At 39.9% G+C, this 18,022-nt stretch overlaps 1 long non-coding RNA gene across 1 annotated transcript in view; it reads right to left on the reverse strand.

Annotated features, from left to right (window-relative positions):
- Positions 1-18,022, reverse strand: part of LOC112487915 (uncharacterized) — an 82,675-nt gene that overhangs the window by 22,906 nt on the left and 41,747 nt on the right. The window lies entirely within an intron of this gene.

Below are 18,022 nucleotides of genomic sequence, written 5' to 3' on the forward strand. Positions count from 1 at the left end.
TGCACGAATATGCTAAAAAATGTTCTCGCATACATATATGTAGTAACAGTGCAGATGGTAATCATACTATACGTGTCCACAAAAAAAATTCACTGTGGCCCAGCAAACCCACAGAAGACCAATGAGGACATGAAGTCTGGCAACCTTCAAATCAACCTTTTATATCCTTATAAACTGGTCTCATGCCACAATCAGGTTCTCAGCACAAAATACCATACACTGTTCAGAAATGCAGGGCAAGCAGAGAGAGAGAGAGAGAGTGTTTTCACTTATTTCTCTTGCGTGCATGTATGTTTGTGTATGAACATGTGCCTCTGTGTAAAATACATCTATGTCATCGAACGTTAAAGCCGGGTTCCGTGATTGTTGACTCCAAGGCAGAACACATTTGGCTGTGAGTAGAGGTCAACGCTGGTGCCAAACTAAACAAAGCCGTGCATCTGCTTTTGCTGCAAAGCAAGCTGGCAACTTGGAGTCCACTGGATTCAATTAAGACACGCTTTGTTTTTAGCAGCAGTAAACTACAATGTTTCCTGTTAGCACCTTGCAAGGATGGGATCAATTAGCTCTCATTTTTAATAATGAGATTGTTGAGTTTAAAAATAAATATTTGTCTTTGAGTGTTTTCCGAATTCAATGATGACCATTTTATTGCCTCGCTGTTAGAAAATAACCTTTGAACAGAAAAGCACTCACGAAAATGCTACATGAACGATGCTTTTTTGTTCAGTGATTAAAAAATCTCTTTTCAAAAATTGTTCTCTGAATTACAAAATACAATTCTCAATGTGGGAAAAAAAAAGTCAAAATGTCAACAATGTGTAAGAGCCATAGAAAATAGAGGGTAAAAATAAGCTAAAGTACTTCATCAGATCATTACTGCAGTTTTACTGAAGCCTTTCCGTGTGTTTTGCCATAAGTTCAACCTCAACCCCAGTATCTGTCATCCTGCTGTTATTTATTGACTCTGTTCTCCATCCCTTGGGTTTATTTACAGGCTTGGAGCCCCCTCCACAAGACGGGTGAGAGTGAGGTGGTGTATTAATGAGCTGTCAAGAACCAAAGAATTGGACAGGAGAGTTGATGTGTTTTGGGTTTGTCACCAATTCAAGATTAATGGACAAATTTAAAAAACCTAATTCACTTCGGCTGATTTTGTGGTAACATATGGAAATTTACAAAACAGAACTCGCTTCTTGTGTGATGTTAATGTCATGTAAGTAGATTATCAGGGTGTTGTCAAAGAGGTAAAACATGAAATCATTGAAAAACAGTAGTTGATTTCATTAGTCATGCCTTTAAGGCACCAACATTCTAAATAATTTATCTTCAGAATCACTGCCTTCTGCCTGTGTTTTCTCTGTTTTTCTCTGTTGATCAGCTCACAGCTAGCCTTAGACTGAGTTCCAGAAGTCTGTAATGTCCACTAGAGATAAACATTTCAATCACCGAACACACTTTACTCTTAGACAAGACTTGAAAACTGTATTTAAGCACATTATACGTAAGGGTAGTCATTTGATGAACTTTACCAGGTTTTTATATTTATATAAAAACATATTCTCTCGAAACTAGATACTTCTATTGTTCATTTGAAAAAAAAAAGGGGGGAACTGAACACACACTGGTTCCAGGTCTGCTCAGACTTAGATTTTCTTAGAACCAATGTGGTAACTATTGTTTTATGATACCACACTACGTCACTAGACTCTGATAAATCTCTGAACTGGGCAGTTTCACTCATATGGATTGATCCCTGCTTTTCGGAAAAACTCCTGTAAACTCAGGGTTAAACAGACCCATACATGTGTGAGGACCCTGCCCTCCCTCATCTGCGGCCCTTGAAATAAGGGTGCTGATGAGCAGCTCCTATCAGCAGATGGCATCTCGGCCCTGTCATCAATGGCTCACACGGTCACAGAGAAGAGAGCTGACGGCTTCACCTTTCAAAGGCTGTTTGCCAGCAGCAGCCTCCCATTAAATTCCTTCATTCTCCATCTATTAATGCTACATTTATGACCTGCACCTAGATTATATCCTGCCTGTTCGTCCCGTTTTGGTGGTGAAAACTTAACGTTGCTATCATGAACTGCATGTTCTGCTCTTCCTACAAAGAATTTTTACATTCATTTATAGATTTCTTAAGGTATCCATGAACAAAGTTGCATTGATATATTCATTTTTTTTAAATAATGAAGAAATAATGTTATTTTCGGCTGAGGGCATCAGCAACTGCACATCTGTCTCTTCAGAGTTTTTGTGTCAGGGTCTTACACACACGTTCTCATCTGGTCTGCGGGAGCGTATGTGGACAGTCAGTGTATAAGTCTCAGATAAACGCATTAGTGTCAGCTTTTCAGAAAAAAAGATAAGCTTTACTCCATATACTCCAAAGGAAACAGATGCTTTTTTAGACACCTGGTACCTGTTGTCCAAAAATGTTGAAAGAACAACAAATACCTGAGTAGAAAGGAAAATGTCTTTCTGCTGTCCTGGATGACGTCAAACTGGGGCCTCAGGTTCTCATTCCCCTTAACTGACAGTCAAGGAAAGATGGAGTGATATGAAGCAAAAATGCCCTTTCCCACTGAGCAAGTGTTTGACCAAGTCAAACTCTTTCATCTAAAACTCATTAGATCAGCCTGTCACGAAGACTTTCATTTGATGTGACTTCCTCTAGATTTGACTTTCAACGTAGACTGACAAGCAGATGTGGGATCAGCTTTGCAAAAAAGGACGCCTGATCCAAACACAGAGAGATTAGCATTAATACAGAAAAATAATAATGATTGAGTCCCGTCATTGTCCCAAAATGTGGGAATTTAGTGTGAGTCTTTGCAACTGACACAAACTGCACTGGGAGGCGCTGTTGAGTACATGGTTGCAATTCACAGCGTGCCACACGGCAGGCACCACTAGAGATAAGTGGGAATTGAACCCAGGACTCTCGGCTTGCAGGTGTGCTAACCACTACACTACTGAACCACTATGGAATGTGCTTTAAGCTACATTTCTGAAGTCGAACATTACGAACACAAAGTCCACTACAAGCCTCCACATCTGTGGTACCTTTAAATACAGGCATCAGTATTAGCTAACGGCCAATACTACATCAAAGATGCTAATTTGTTCTTTTTGTTTGTACCAGTCTGGGCAGACATTTTTGTCTTTGGCACGTGGATTTAATAACCTTAGGATAAAGGAGAGAAATTCATTTCAATGGATTTGGTGAATGAACTGAAATGGACTTGAAACTGGGGAAGTGAGTTAAGTGACCAGAGTGTTTACATCTTATCTAACACGTGAAGACCATTACAGGCAGTTTCCAAGGTTTAACTGAGAGCAAAGTTCATCGACCTCTAACTTTTCACGTCTCGCCATCGTCCATTTCACCTCAATTTTATCCTTTAAAATCAGTCACTTTGGATTTTCCATTAAAATTAATAGATCTAATTAAGTGGGTTATGGTAAGTAGTTTTAAATGAATGTGTATTTGTTGTTCTAGTACATGCAGGTGGCTTTCAGTATTTTCTCTGTCTACGTGTCATTCATCTTGGTATGCAGTGTTTTGAATGATGTGGTAAATTTATTTTCTACTTTTCAGGCTTCATTCCAAATGAACACATTATTTCTATTTTGTGTCAGTTTTGTCTTAATATATATTGATTCAAGATTAAACCATTCAAAATGTCACTTGTACTCTCAAGTTTAAACCATGACTGTCACTGAATAAAATTAAAATGTTAAACATATAGTAACTTATGGTCAGTGACCTCAGTCTGTTCCACAGTATATTTGAAGTGCGTTAGGACAAGCTGCAAAACTATCAAAACGGAAACAAAGGACAAGTTACAGGCACTACCTGATTTGACATGGACCTCCTCGTGCTTTGTAGTTGCAGGAAGCAAACCTCAAGTCATGTACCATTCATACTTGATGAAAAAAAGTTAAAAGGTTAAATCAAGACCAGCCGTGTCCTCCTGGAAAATCAAAGTCAGGTCCAGAATCCCAGAATCAGGTCTGATTGTTGCAGGGAATTTAAGTGCGGGGCCTGTGCCTTTGTAGGCGTGACGGCCACACAGACAGTAGATATAGTACAGTCCCAACACACAGTCTTCCTCAAGTGCACAGCTCACACTCCAACAGAGACACAATCGTTCGATGTCTGTGGCTCTGCCCCAGGGAAAGGCCACAAACAAACAAACACATTTTATAGATAGATAACATTTTGGTACTGGAACTGGTTGATACTCAGACGCACAATAATGATCACACATGTTTATAAACACTCAGTTTGATTTCATTATGAGACATGTTCGTGCATGACAACATGAAAGCAGACCTGCATTTCCTCCAAAGGCTTTAAACTGTGAGGAATAAATGAGTTGCCATGGTGGTCACGACCACAGATCCACGGCTTCCTCCCTTTGACTTGCCTTCATCCTGTTCTCATGGAGCAGCCTCACCACACATGAGGACAACTTCCCAGTTCTTGGCCTTATTTAGCCTTTCTATACTCCATATACACCTTTTATCCCGAAGTTATTACAGATGATTATGCAATGATTTTAGATAAAGTGCCCCCTAGTGTTAGCTTAAACAGCCAATTTTCGATTCCCAACTAAAATGTTTCAATTGTAGTTTAGGTTGAGTAAAAAAATATAAAAATAATATATAATATAAATAATAAAATAATATATATATTTTTATGAAAAATGTTACTTAACTCTTTTAATTACATTTTAATAAGGCATTTATGGCATTCTAAAGGGAAACTGTGTTGCTGAACTTAACAATTATTATTATTATTATTATTATTATTATTAGCCATTTATTTAATTTTACTAAACATGAGACACAAACGTCCCTGCTGTTTTGTTGTTTCTTGGGCATAAACGACAGTACAACATTGTCTGCACGACTGCACAAAAAGTGCCTAAAAATATCCAGACCTGGGTTTGTCTCAAGTTTCATCATTATCACTGAAAAAAAAAACAAGCCAACCAACAACCATATGTCCACAGCTGAGTGCCAGTAGACAGTTGAGCGAGGAGTAATTAAATACAGTTAAGCTGCGGGTTCTGCTCTGCTGCTAATCGACAAAGAAAAGCCCACCCTCGGAGAGGAGCACACAGGTTTGAACAGTATTAGTGTTAATGTGATTTTATGGCTCTCCTTTTCTGTGTTAGTGTGTGTGTGTGGGAGGAGGGGGTGCATTTGACCTGCTGTGTAATTAGACCTGTGGTCTCTAGAGGTGACGAGGAGAGCAGGCCTAGGAATCCTCTCCCTCATGTCTAAACCCCTTAAAAACACACATATGCACACACACAAACACAAACACACACTATTGCAGATGAACCCCTGCTGCTGAGTCTTCATTACCTCCCAGACCCCTAAGGGCCACAAGGGGTGGGAGCGGGCGGAGCCCAACCTCCACGTCAATCCAGAACCCTCTGGAATTTACACCCCGGCCCTGAGAACCAACGGAATCCATATTCTTCCTTTCTGTCATTGTTAAAGGTAAGGAGGAGGAAGAGAACTGTTTGCTCGTATATAAGATGCAGGAAAACAAAAATCCTTTCAGGGAAGATGTCACTGATTGTCCTTGCATTCTTAATCATGTCAGTTTTGGGTTTTTTTTGTTTTTTTTTACCTATTATAAGTCCACAAAATATTCGTCATTCACACATTTTGGCCTTTCCACCAATTAAGGTCTCTATAAACTGCACTGATGTTAGGCTTAACCTGAGAGGACAAAAATCAATTCATGTCCTTTTTTGCCTGTTTGAGAACTGAAGTCCATAGGGGGCGCTTTATTTTGAATTCTTCAGCAGGGAACTTTCCCCCGTTTTGATTTCATTAGTTCACACCCACGTTGTGTATAAGTTGTGTGCTCTGCCAGAGAGCCCTATAAAAAAGCACTTCCCCTGTAATTAAGAATGGCATCACCCCTTCTCCCCCTGTTAAAACAAACTGAGAGAGAGTGGAGGGTCCGGAGGGAGAGTGAGTCAACCGACTCCTACTACCTGAAGTGGGGTCGGCCTGGTGAACAGGAAAACACAGCACCATAAATTATTTGGACTATAAAAGCTTAGGTTTGGCTGAATTTGGACAAATGAAAGAAGACAGACTTGAACAGCCCGCAGTCATAAGTCACCGTGTTTAACGGTTGCTGTTGAGTTGCTGAAGTTACAACAACTTTTCACATTGGTAATGGGTTAAAGTTAAATTGATTGATGCCAGTAATAAAGTTTCAAATTCATAAAGAAATAAAATAAATAATATGAATTTTGATATGTGGAACCATAAACACAGACTGATCTTTAAATGTAAATCGGATTTTTGTTACTTCCAGACTTTTAGTTTCTATATTTTTAGTTTATATATAGACACGTGTGTTCATACACATGTTTTTACACAAATAAAAATGATGATGATATAATTATTAGGAGCGGTGCTCCGTCTGTCTTGAGGTTTTTTTAAGGTAGATCCCTAAATCTATTAATAGCTGTTTAATTTTATTTTTGTGGCAGTTGCCCCATGAAAGTTTGTTGATGACTAAGTCATTGTGCCATGTTTACATCAACAAAGGAGAACATGGGGCCCCGATACGCCTGGTTCTGGAGCAGCACAGCTTATGGATTAGGTTATACCACCGGCTGAGCCGGAGAGCCCCATTAGCTTAATGGCCATCTAGGATTTCACAGGGGATGCAGTGCTGTTATGACTGAGAGCCCTGCCTTTTCCTTTTTATGGCTCCCTCAGATTCACAACACCCAGAAATAGGGGTTAGCGAGGAGAAAAGGTGGGGAAGAGGAGAAGGATATGGAGAAGGTGGAGAAATGAAAAATATAATAAAGGGATAAGAAAAAGGTGGAGAAATGAAAAATATAATAAAATAAAATAAAATAACAAGGAGCATAGAAAAATGTATAGAGATTTTTTTTTCACAGAGTGGTTAAAAAAAGAGCTTTCTTGTGTTTAACTAAAAATTCCCAGAGGTCATTTTCCCCTGTGACTTTACAACTGATGACCAGATTCCTTCCTATAGCTTTGACCTTTGCCCTCCCTGACATTACCAGCTGGTAAAGCAAAAGCAATGAAGGGTCAAGTTCCACTTCGGACAGGGGCTGGGGGCATGTCTGAAACAGGGGCATGTTTGAAACGGATCAAATACTTTATTTATGTGTGGGTTTAATATTATTTATAACAGTTAAACACATTTCCCAGAAATAGAAATATTAATATTACTGTATTAATGTGTTTAGTCTTAGGTATATATTTATATATAATATACAAATGCACGCCCAGCTTACTCTGAAAATGATGTTGTAAGATCAATTTAAAAACAGATGCAGATGGAAAAACAGGAGAAATAAAATCGATGGATAAAATGACTTCAAAGGTCTGCACATGTAAGTCACATCAATAGTCAAGTTTATGACTTGAAAGTTAAGGACCAAAGGGCACAACCAATGAAGTCCAAGGTTTCATGCAGTTTCTCTTTTGTGTTATTAACACAAATCCTAGGAAAACCCAGAGGAGTGCCTCAGTGAGCAGTGACAGAGTTATTCCTCAACACGAACAGGCAGTGGGTCATTAAATGTAGTACTATTCATCATCTGAGTCAGGTCAACACCTCCGCGTCTCAGCTCCACACAGACTGATGGAGGAACAGCCACTTGATACCACTTTACAGGATGTAGTTCTCACTTAAACTCTCAATGTCGGTGCCTTTAACCTTCAGTCCTGTTGTGTTTGATGATGAACTATGACTGTGTGAAAAAGGGCTGAAAGAGGGAGAACGATCGGGGGAAGACTCGAGTCATGGTGACATCAGCACTTGCTACTGCTATAAAGTAGAACTGTGTAGTGATCCAGTACCAACAAGTGGTTTGTCATGTGACAGAGGACTGCAGTATGGAATCAGAAGCTTGGTGAAGTAGTTTATATATTATGTACATGTATGGTATTATATAAAAAAAATACCATACCAAATACCAAAAAAAAAAATAGAAAGTGAAACATTAATCAGTTTCGTCAATATAAAAAACTGGGGCAACAGAAAATACATACAAATATGTAAATGGAAATTAGAACTCAAATTACATTTTGGTTTCATTTTAAAAGTTGATGAGTTTTCTGTACACAGAGTTGGTAGGACTGTGACCTTGTTTGAAAAATCCTTGTATGTCCTGTGTCGTCTGAATCTAATTTAAAAGATGAGCTGAGCGCCTCACACTCTCTATCTACTGGCGGCTGTAAGTGGCAGAGTGAGGGCAGCTCTATCAGACTGGCACTCTTGACCTTGCAGGACTTGGCTCAAGTACCAGGCTGTCTGGCCAACAGTCAGGAGAGATCAGACCACTTTAGTCTGACTGCTAGAGGGGTTTCATCACAGAGAAGCTTGAAGAAATAAATCCATGTTGATCAGCTATAAGTCATGTATTTCAGTCTTGACTTTCTGCTCTTTCGTCTATGATATTGTTATTAAGCACCTGGTTTAACTATTCCTGGTCGTTTCGCACTTTTTCTTTTCACTACCTTTGACCCACTTTTTCTACCTGTTTCTTTTCTCTGACTTTTTCCATCAGCCCTGGTTGTCACCGTTTTCCCACTGAGACACCACTCACTGACGGACACTTCACCATCGCAGAGCTTGGTTAATCTTTTTGACCTGTCACATCCTCCACATGTCCTTCCGTCAGATTAGTCAGGTGACCAGCTTTGGTCTGTATGTGTCTGGAAGTCAAGTAGAGGTTGTTGACGTTGTGATGTGCATTTTATGTCGACGGCTGTTTGTTTGTGTACCACTCAGGGTTACTGACTTGTCGGTCATGGAAGTATCAGTTGGAGTAAAACCTGAATTCACTGAGAATAACGTCAACCTACAGTAGTTATATCCCAGCCAAAAAGTTCTGTGCGGGTCTAACGTGGGCTCGGCTTCATGGTCAAAAAAGAAAACCCATATTGTTGTAATATTTAAACCCACAAGGCTTCCACATATGTTTTTAGCTGTGATATACTAGTAATTCAAGGATTATGTGCGTAGTATTTAGATTTTATTTTAAGCTTTATACATGTTTGACGGTTTTAACCTGTTACTGGCTTAACTGGTAAGAATGCAAATTTGTGCATTGATAATTTTAGTCATTTTCAATGATATGAGTAAAAAGACTAAGTCTCTGTATGTAAACAATACATTATCAAATAAAGTACTCATTTATTCATTAATTTGTCTTCACTGAAGCCAGTTCAAACTGTGGAGGGCAGATACACAGAACAGTTTGACAATCCATAGCAGAAAGTATGGAAAGCCATGATTCACATTCTTACTTATACCTAATGTAAAATCATAGAGTTCAGATTGATCAAAATCCCTGATCTCCATGTACTTGGAGAAATCTCCTCCACAGGTGGGAAAAGTTTAAACAAAATAAAACCTAGAAATGAAACAATGGATATATGGCTTTTTTTCTGTAAACCTAAGTGTTCTTGCACATGTTCTGTCAGAGCAGACAGACTCTGTGATTTATGACACAATATCATATTCTATGTTTGAATGACTTTTACACTTTGTCACTGTGATGAACGAGCAGGTCACACACTTTCACCCTTAAATGAGCCGAATCTCCCTCACACAAAAACACACGATGTCACATACAGTGTACGCACACACACATGCACACATGCACTCGTCCCATAAACACACACTTGCACACACACGCACCTCACTCATTACCCAGAACTCTCTTAACTCTGAACCACCGTCCACTGACAGGCACTGGCCCCGACTTCTCTCGGACACGTCACCAGGGGTCAAAGGCCAACTCAGTAGTGTGAAAATGGGGAGGGGGTTTAAAGGAAGGATCAGACAGAGAGGGCAGTCATATTCCTTTCGGTTTCTTGTGGAGCAAAAGGCCAGAGGGACTGAGAGGGGGCACATTGTTGAAGAATACCTGTGATAATGATGTTATTTGGGTACTTGCAAGGTCTGCACGGCAGCTGTTGACAGCAATGATGTAGTGTGTGCGCATGTGTGTGTGTGGGTGTGTGTGTGTGTGGGTGTGTGTGTGTGTGGGTGTGTGTGTGTGTGGGTGTGTGTGTGTGTGGGTGTGTGTGTGTGTGATTAATTGTGATTAATTATTCTCACAGCTCTCCTACATACCAGCTGCTGACTGAGGCAGGATGTGGATGATTGATGGGAATTATTGATACCTCTCGCCCTCAAACACACACGTACATTTAGCCGTACAACACAGACCGGGTTCTGCAGAATTCTTGATCAGTTTTTGGGGTTTGTTGTTTTTTCTCCGTCTCATCACAAATGGACTCATCAGTCACCGGTGAAAGAATGTCAATAGTTTACTGAGATTTAGGCTTCCATCTTCCATATGTTGTGTGTCTCCCCATACAAACCCTTCACAAGATATTCAAGGATCGGGAAAATTTAAAAACGATTTTTTTTTTTAATTAACAGAACCGTATAACTTAAAACCTTTGGCTTAAAATTAACTACTTTAAATATGAATCTGCAACACTAAAAAAATGTTTGAAGTTAAAGAAACTAATTGCTACAGTTTAACAAGTGTATTCTTTGCCTGTTTCTGCTTGAGATGCTCAATACTTAATGGCACCTGTGATTAATTTAACTCTTAATAATATGCCAGCAGTTCCACATTTTAAACTTTTTGCAGCTTATTTATACAAATGCCCTCTTTGTTTATGTAATTATGCAGAATAAGCCCTGTAACTCACCTACCTAAAATGATTGATTGGTTCCCTGGGAAAAAAGACATCATTGTGATAAAAGCCTACATCTCTGAAAATCTCTCATGACTCCTGGGTGTCAACGGTACAATTACAGGACACAGATTTCCCATAACACCACAGAGGGTAACAACAAAGAGGGTGTTTATATATATATATATATATATATATATATCTTTGCCACAAAGAATCTGACGCCTGTTGTCCCCAAAAAAGCTATATTTCAAACAACATCGCCAACAACACAAACATTTATTGTCTTTGAGTCCATTTCAAACAGCTCAGGTCCATAGAATTCAAAAAGCCCTTACGTGTGTGACAATCACTGAAACGCAGCTGTTAAATATGCAATACCATATAAGGTCACAAAGGTCAAACAAAATCTTTTCTATTGACTGCTGAATCTCTTCACAATATAGTTAACAGTAGATGATAACAGGCCAAAATGATATAAAACATACAAATATTCAGGATTTGACTAGCTTTACCTGTATGTGTCACTTAGCTCTCCTTTAGCCTTTTTAGGAATTTAAACATGATACATAGTAGTTTCTTTCATCATTAGTGAAGAATTATTGCGTGCACTAACCGTGCAGATGTTTTCTCCTTGATTTCATTGCTGTAAAAACATGTGGGATATAAACTTACTTCATCCGTTTTTGGGCCAAAGCCGACACTTGGCAGACAATCTGATATCTTTATTATTCTATTTGCACCTATCAGACCCGTCAGGAGTAAAATACATCTTTCTGTGTTGGAAGTGATGTTTATTTATGAGGTAATCATTATGCAGTTGATGGAAAACACACTACATCTGTAGCATTAGCACTGCCCATTCATTCATATACTATAATTAAACTATAAAGTATATATATATAAAATAATTAATTATTTCTTTTTGGAATTACCTGTATTTTGTAGAAGAACAAAAAGCAACTGACTTTTTTATAAATACTAAATTAGTCTCCTCTGGGTACTGAGCACAAACAAATGCAACACTCATTATCCAATCATCCCAAAAAACCAATGTAACACAGTTTTAATTTTTATTCTGGAGCATGGCACATGGGACATATGTAACACTGTGGATCAGAGCAGTACTGCACCCGGTAGTTTTTTAACAGACTCCTGTACACAGAGCAGGAAGTACAGTTGGAGACCACATGTAAAAGAGTGTGGAATCAAGGGCATGAAGTGACACCCACTTAACTGCAGGCTTCAGTAGCTGCAGCACATCTACAGCTTGTATTCAGTGCACTGTCTAAGTCTCAAATATACTGTTGACAGCCGGTGGGTAATATCAGACATCAAACGCTGAGGCCTGATGTTCGGCTGCTACATCTGTCGCTGAGCTGTTCACTGTTTATTGTTTCATCTCTCCATTATTTACTGGGGCTTAATTATTACTATGTTTGATCTTTCGGGAGATGTCGAGGGCAGCCATGTTCCTGATGTACACACACACACTTGCTCGTTGGCTTCTACAGGTGACAGAGACCTGAACCTAGAGATGGATGACTGTCTGGCTGCGACATCTTAAACCTGTTACCTCTGAGTGGATGTTTATTTGAATTCTCCTCCCAGCTGTATCAGACACGGGGGGGAATTCTCTTGAACTGCAGCAGCAGGAGTATAAATATTATTGGGAAAGCCTCAGAGACATGAAATGTAGCTTTAATTACAACATTGATACATCAAGCTCAGTCCCTACATACATGTGGATGCAGGATGACCTTTCCACTCTTTATGCCCATGATTTCTTGTTTAATTTGGTGTACACGTCCCTTAACCAAATGTGCACACTGTATCATACATGATACGATATGTTTGGGTAAGTGCATGATATATGTTACTGCCTAATGGGTACAGACTGTAAGGCAGTGATTGTGCAACTGGACCAGATATCAAAGAACGTCAAAGTTTATGCACACACAATGCAATAATTCAAAAACTGTGCTCAAACCAATGCTTCCTGTTGCTTGTACATTTTTGAGGATTTCCCCCATAAATCGATTTCTATCAACTAACATGGCTCATTATCTCTAGACTTTTGACAAAACCTACAGATCCTCGGAAAACGAGGTTCAGGGTCATTAAATATTTTAAAAGATTGTGGGGGAAAAAAAAAGGGAAAACACGATGCAGATGTGAGATGTTGCCCTGATTTCCTCACTCTCAGCTGCACAGTTTACTTTAACACATGTGATAAGCATCACCAGCACCTGTATACTGTCAGGATTAAACCTCGGTCTACCAGGAGAGATGGTTAAAGACACGTCCAATGAGGGACTGGCAGCCTTCTATCTACCACTACTTTGAATCTTTGCCATGAAGAGGAAGTGACACTATCTAAACACATGAAGGTACGTGTTTGTTTTTACTTTCACCATCCAGATGTCAAATCGTTTCCTAAACAGGAACTAAAGCAAAACCCTCCAATGCTTTACCTGAGCTCAAGATTCAGACATACTCTGTCAGCTTATTGACCCTGCTTCACGCTGCTCCGAGGGCAAAATAACCCCCCACCTCAGATCCCAGAATGAGAAAACATAAACTTGGGTAGTGAAGTAATGTCAGACATACCTGTAATGACCATGACTTTGTCATAATTTAATAAGACATAAACCAAATGGATGAGCTGCAATGAAGCTGGTATTTACTTCCCCCGGCTACACACTGGTAACCAAATACTCTGCTCCGGTGGAATTTAAGACTTGGTCTGGGCCGAGCTGGGCCAAGGGAGGATTTCCCCGTTCCCTGTTTTTTTTTTTTTTTTTTTTTTCTTTTGATGGACTCTCAAACACAGTGGAGGGAAATCTTGTGATTTTTCACAGTGGAGGTATGATTTAGTTCTGGCAGGATTATAGGTAGGGCAAAAATAATGAAAAACTCAGAAAGCATTAAAGACGTTTTCTGAGAGGTCAAGTAAAGATGGGACATTTTCACCAGTGACTGACATTTCTATCCAAATGTATAACAATACTGATCCACACCAGCCTGACTGTTCACTCCAACCAGAGCACATGTGGAAGTGTAGCCAGGTCTACTGTCCAGAGAATTTTATACCAATCACATGATTCCACTGTGGTGTACAGAGGACATAAACAGTCACATAGCTGAGAAGCCACTACGACTGTTTTCTATAACTCATAACGATGCAGGGATCCCATTACAAAACAGAAGGAGGGAGGGCAAGGAAAAGAGAGGAAGTGAGGAGAGAGAGAGAACCATCAGGGAAAGGGTTTTGGACAAAAATGTCGAAACAGGATCTGCCCATTTAGAGGATTGGACTGATTAGAAAATGTCTAAATACACTGTAATGTCTGCTGACTTTTGCAGTGGAGGGCAACACACTTATATGTGTACTCACATCTATGACAAACCCAGGAGTTGTCACTTTACCCTCGACCCCTACACAAACGCACACACACACACACACAGTTGCACACTAACCCACACCCACTTACCTACATTGCTACAGAAGAAAAAACAATTTTTGTGAGGCCTTTTAAGGAGGAAGTAAAGAATGTTTAACGTGGTCATTTTAGGTATATAAATAATATATAACAGTAGTATAATGTTTTATATTCTATCCTGTTGGACAGTGAATGGTGTGAACAACTGTGTGTTGTAAGGAAAGATCTACTCCTGGTCCCTTAGACAGTGGAGAACATACTACTCTTCTCTACTGTGTGACATATGTCTCTATCCTAACTGTGGCTCAACAAATATACAGTACATTCACAGACAACAACTACTTTGCTGGTGTTCATGAAAAAGCAGAGTCCTGAGAGCTTTTCTAAATTCAAATATCAAAGCTAGAGTTTTGCGTCGGCGCTCACCACTGTTTTTGCCCACCTTGTGAAACATTCTTTCATCTTCACCAACAATTCTTCTACAGCCATTACTGAAAGTCTCCAATCACCCACCCCTGTCATTGACCTCCAGTCTCCATGGTGGATGCACAGGTAAAGAGCCCAGGAGGCCGGGGTCACTGCACCTGACAGGCAGCCTTCACTGATCTGTCTGTGAGCCAGACGCATCCACAGGGATTTGGTTACTGTCAATGAAGGACTCCTGAGGATGGCTTGACACACACACACACACACACACACACACACACAATGTCACATAAGATAGATGCATACCTTGAGTTTACATTTCTGCTCTTTGTCCGCTCAGGACTAATTCCTTTAGTTTTTTTCCTGTAATGACAATAAAAATGATCTAATGTGTTTGTGTTTGTGTGACAAACAAACGTCCAAACACGTGCACAAACACACAGAGGGAAAATGAAACACTCGGTAGACATGAGTCCAAGGGCTTAATGTTTAATTCTTATTTCCTCTAAACCAGATGTTACCTGCTACCAATTAGCAGCTCCTCTCTCCGCTGCTAAACAGACACACTGGCCTCACTCTCACACTATTTCCATCCTGACCTTTCCCTCAGTGGCTGTATTTATATAAAGAAGATGTGTTGTTGCCCGTGAGCTCTTCCGCGCAAAAGCACTTGTTACGTCAAGTGTGTTGAAATACAAAGACATACATCTAGGTAAAATGGAAATTTAGACTCTAATTGTGGTTCTACGGAACTGACATTTACTGTAAGACAACAGATTCTGGAAAAATATGACCACATATTTATGTGGTGGCAGCAGATCGTTACAGAGTTGAACTCGCCTTAGATTAGGTAAATACCAAATCCGGACCCATACTTTCTAATACAGTAGAGCATGGTTTATGCAATAATTATAATGGTCATATTTGTTCTCACCCTTTTTTCTTCCTGTGTCACGTCAAGTCTCCCTACTCCCCACTTTGCTGTGGTAACCTAATCCCTGTGAATCAGCAGGTGATAAATGATCATTTCTTTCCAGCAGAGCATGGGTGGCTTCACCTGACCCCGCGGCTCGACCTCACTCATACAGAAAGACAGACGGACGGAGAGACAGGAGAACAACAAACTACTATTGTTTTGAATGAGATCCCAGCTTTCTCCTCCCCTCAAACATTAAGAGTATCCGTCACACAGGCTTGCACTGCACTGAAAGGTTTAAGGTATGTCTCATCCTCATAAGCAAATATCAAAGTTAAGAGTTTTGGGTCTTTTTATTTGAAACATTTTATATTTAGTATAATGTTAGGAACAATATCCTTTATTAAGGCTCTGTTCTGAACAACTCTGATATTTTGCCAAAAATATTTTCATGCCTGTTATATTATTTATATATCATCATAGTTTAAATTGTAACCAGCACCAGACTCCAGTGTGAAGAGTCTACACCACTACAGTGACCTTGATGTGCAGAAGAAGACCTGACATAACATGCTGTGTTTGCAGAAGTAAATATGGATGCTGCATTTGTCAGCATGCATAAGTTAATATGGAAGTTGTTGTCCAATCAATGTCCATCAGTCTAATCTCTACACTATCAATCAGCAAGCTTTGGTTGTTCCTGTGACTGGGGCACATTTGATTTGCTGCTGTCTAACCTGGGTGATTTAAAAGTCTGATCAAATGGAACAAAAAAATATTTTATCATCAGTGTGAATGAATCCAACAAAGTGTTGACTGAGCAGTTTAGCAGCAGCAAAAGTTTAGATATCACTTTTACCATTGAAAAGGACTTTTCAGATCTGGCAGAATTTTATAGTTATAGATAGTTCAGGGCTGAGATACTTGCAGTAATTGTGAATTTTACGTTCAATTGCATTTTCAAAACGATGTAATTTGCTCTGGAGTGTGTCAGTTGTTTTTCATTTAATTTCCACGTATAATGTCAGTGGATGTCTAGGGTTACACTGGTGGTTTTGGACTAAGACAACATGGTGTCTCGCCCAGGGACACTTACAGTAAACACTTATTTAAAACTTCCTGCACTCAGCTGTATGTATCTTCAATGTAGTACAGTAAAGTAGTAAAACACAACCAGACACAACGATCTTATGTCACTGAGGACGTCTTTGTTTTTTACCACAGCCTGTTGCTGATTTCTGAATATTCCGTTTGATTGTTGAGGCACATGTTGATGCGTGCATACACACGGTGCGTGCTATTATGTATCCTATCAATATAATTAAATTCAACTGAAGCATGCGATCTCTGGGAAAGACTTTCCCCAAGTTACATGCGTGTGAGCTGATATCAGGTCACTCCATCAGCACTTTCAACACAGCACAGGTTTTCTGGAGAAAAACAAGCATAGCTGGCTCAAACGTTGAAACAAAGTCCAAATATAACCTGACATGCTCTATTGGCTGTAACACGCCTCGATCAAGTTTCTAATCAAAATGGACAAATAGAAGTATTGGACTACAAAAAGGCTTTGCCTTTACAATCGATGAATGACAAACAGGTGATACACAAAATGGACAGATTTCTGTTTTGGGCCTAGAGTCAAGTGGATCTGGTGTGTGATCGTAGTAGGTTAGGTACAAATCCTGCACAGGTTTTGGTGTCAGTTAAACCAGCGCTTACAAATCACTAACCTACTGTTTATATGAACATACATAACCAACTAAGCTCATTCATCTTTTGGTAATGCATCTCAGTGGTGACGGTGTCTCATCTGATATAGGAGCGTGGTTAAACAGCCAGATCAAGTGAAATGAAGACTTCATACTCTGCACCTGTAGATCCTTTAGCATGACGTCTGCTCTTCACTATGCCTGTCATACACGGCTCATGGGTGGCACAGCCGTGGGAAGCAGGGGTTCCTGGTCCGACACGCATTCCTTTGACTAAGTGAGCACATGAACACACACCTAGACACAAATACACACATAGACACACTCCCCCAGCTGGACGGCCTAGGCTGGATGACCACCCTAAACAGCTCCAATTACCAGGCAGTGACAGACAGACAGATTAGGTCTGAACCAGGGTGCTGAGGCCTGCTGCAACAGACACAGACACAGACACGCAGCCAAACAAACAGATTTGGGCAAAAATGGCTGCCACGGACAGTCACAGCAATTTGGTGGGTGACAAAGAAAGAGGAAAAGGACAAAGAATCCTGTCATTGATTACAGTGAGTATGTTTACATAAAGTCCTTGTCAGTGCTCTTTCACCATGACTGAGGTTCCCATGTGCCTCCCACACACACACACACACACACACACAACAACCAAGTAATTTTCTTGGATGAGCCAGCCTCACTCTGCAGCCACCCTCATCCATGACCTACACAGGGCGATTATCAGACCTCTGTTAATGGGAGTCCGAAGAAGGTCTTGGACACACACACAC

This window comes from Cynoglossus semilaevis, chromosome 13 (genome assembly GCF_000523025.1).
Source record: "Cynoglossus semilaevis isolate Cse_v1.0 chromosome 13, Cse_v1.0, whole genome shotgun sequence".
Taxonomy (NCBI): domain Eukaryota; kingdom Metazoa; phylum Chordata; class Actinopteri; order Pleuronectiformes; family Cynoglossidae; genus Cynoglossus; species Cynoglossus semilaevis.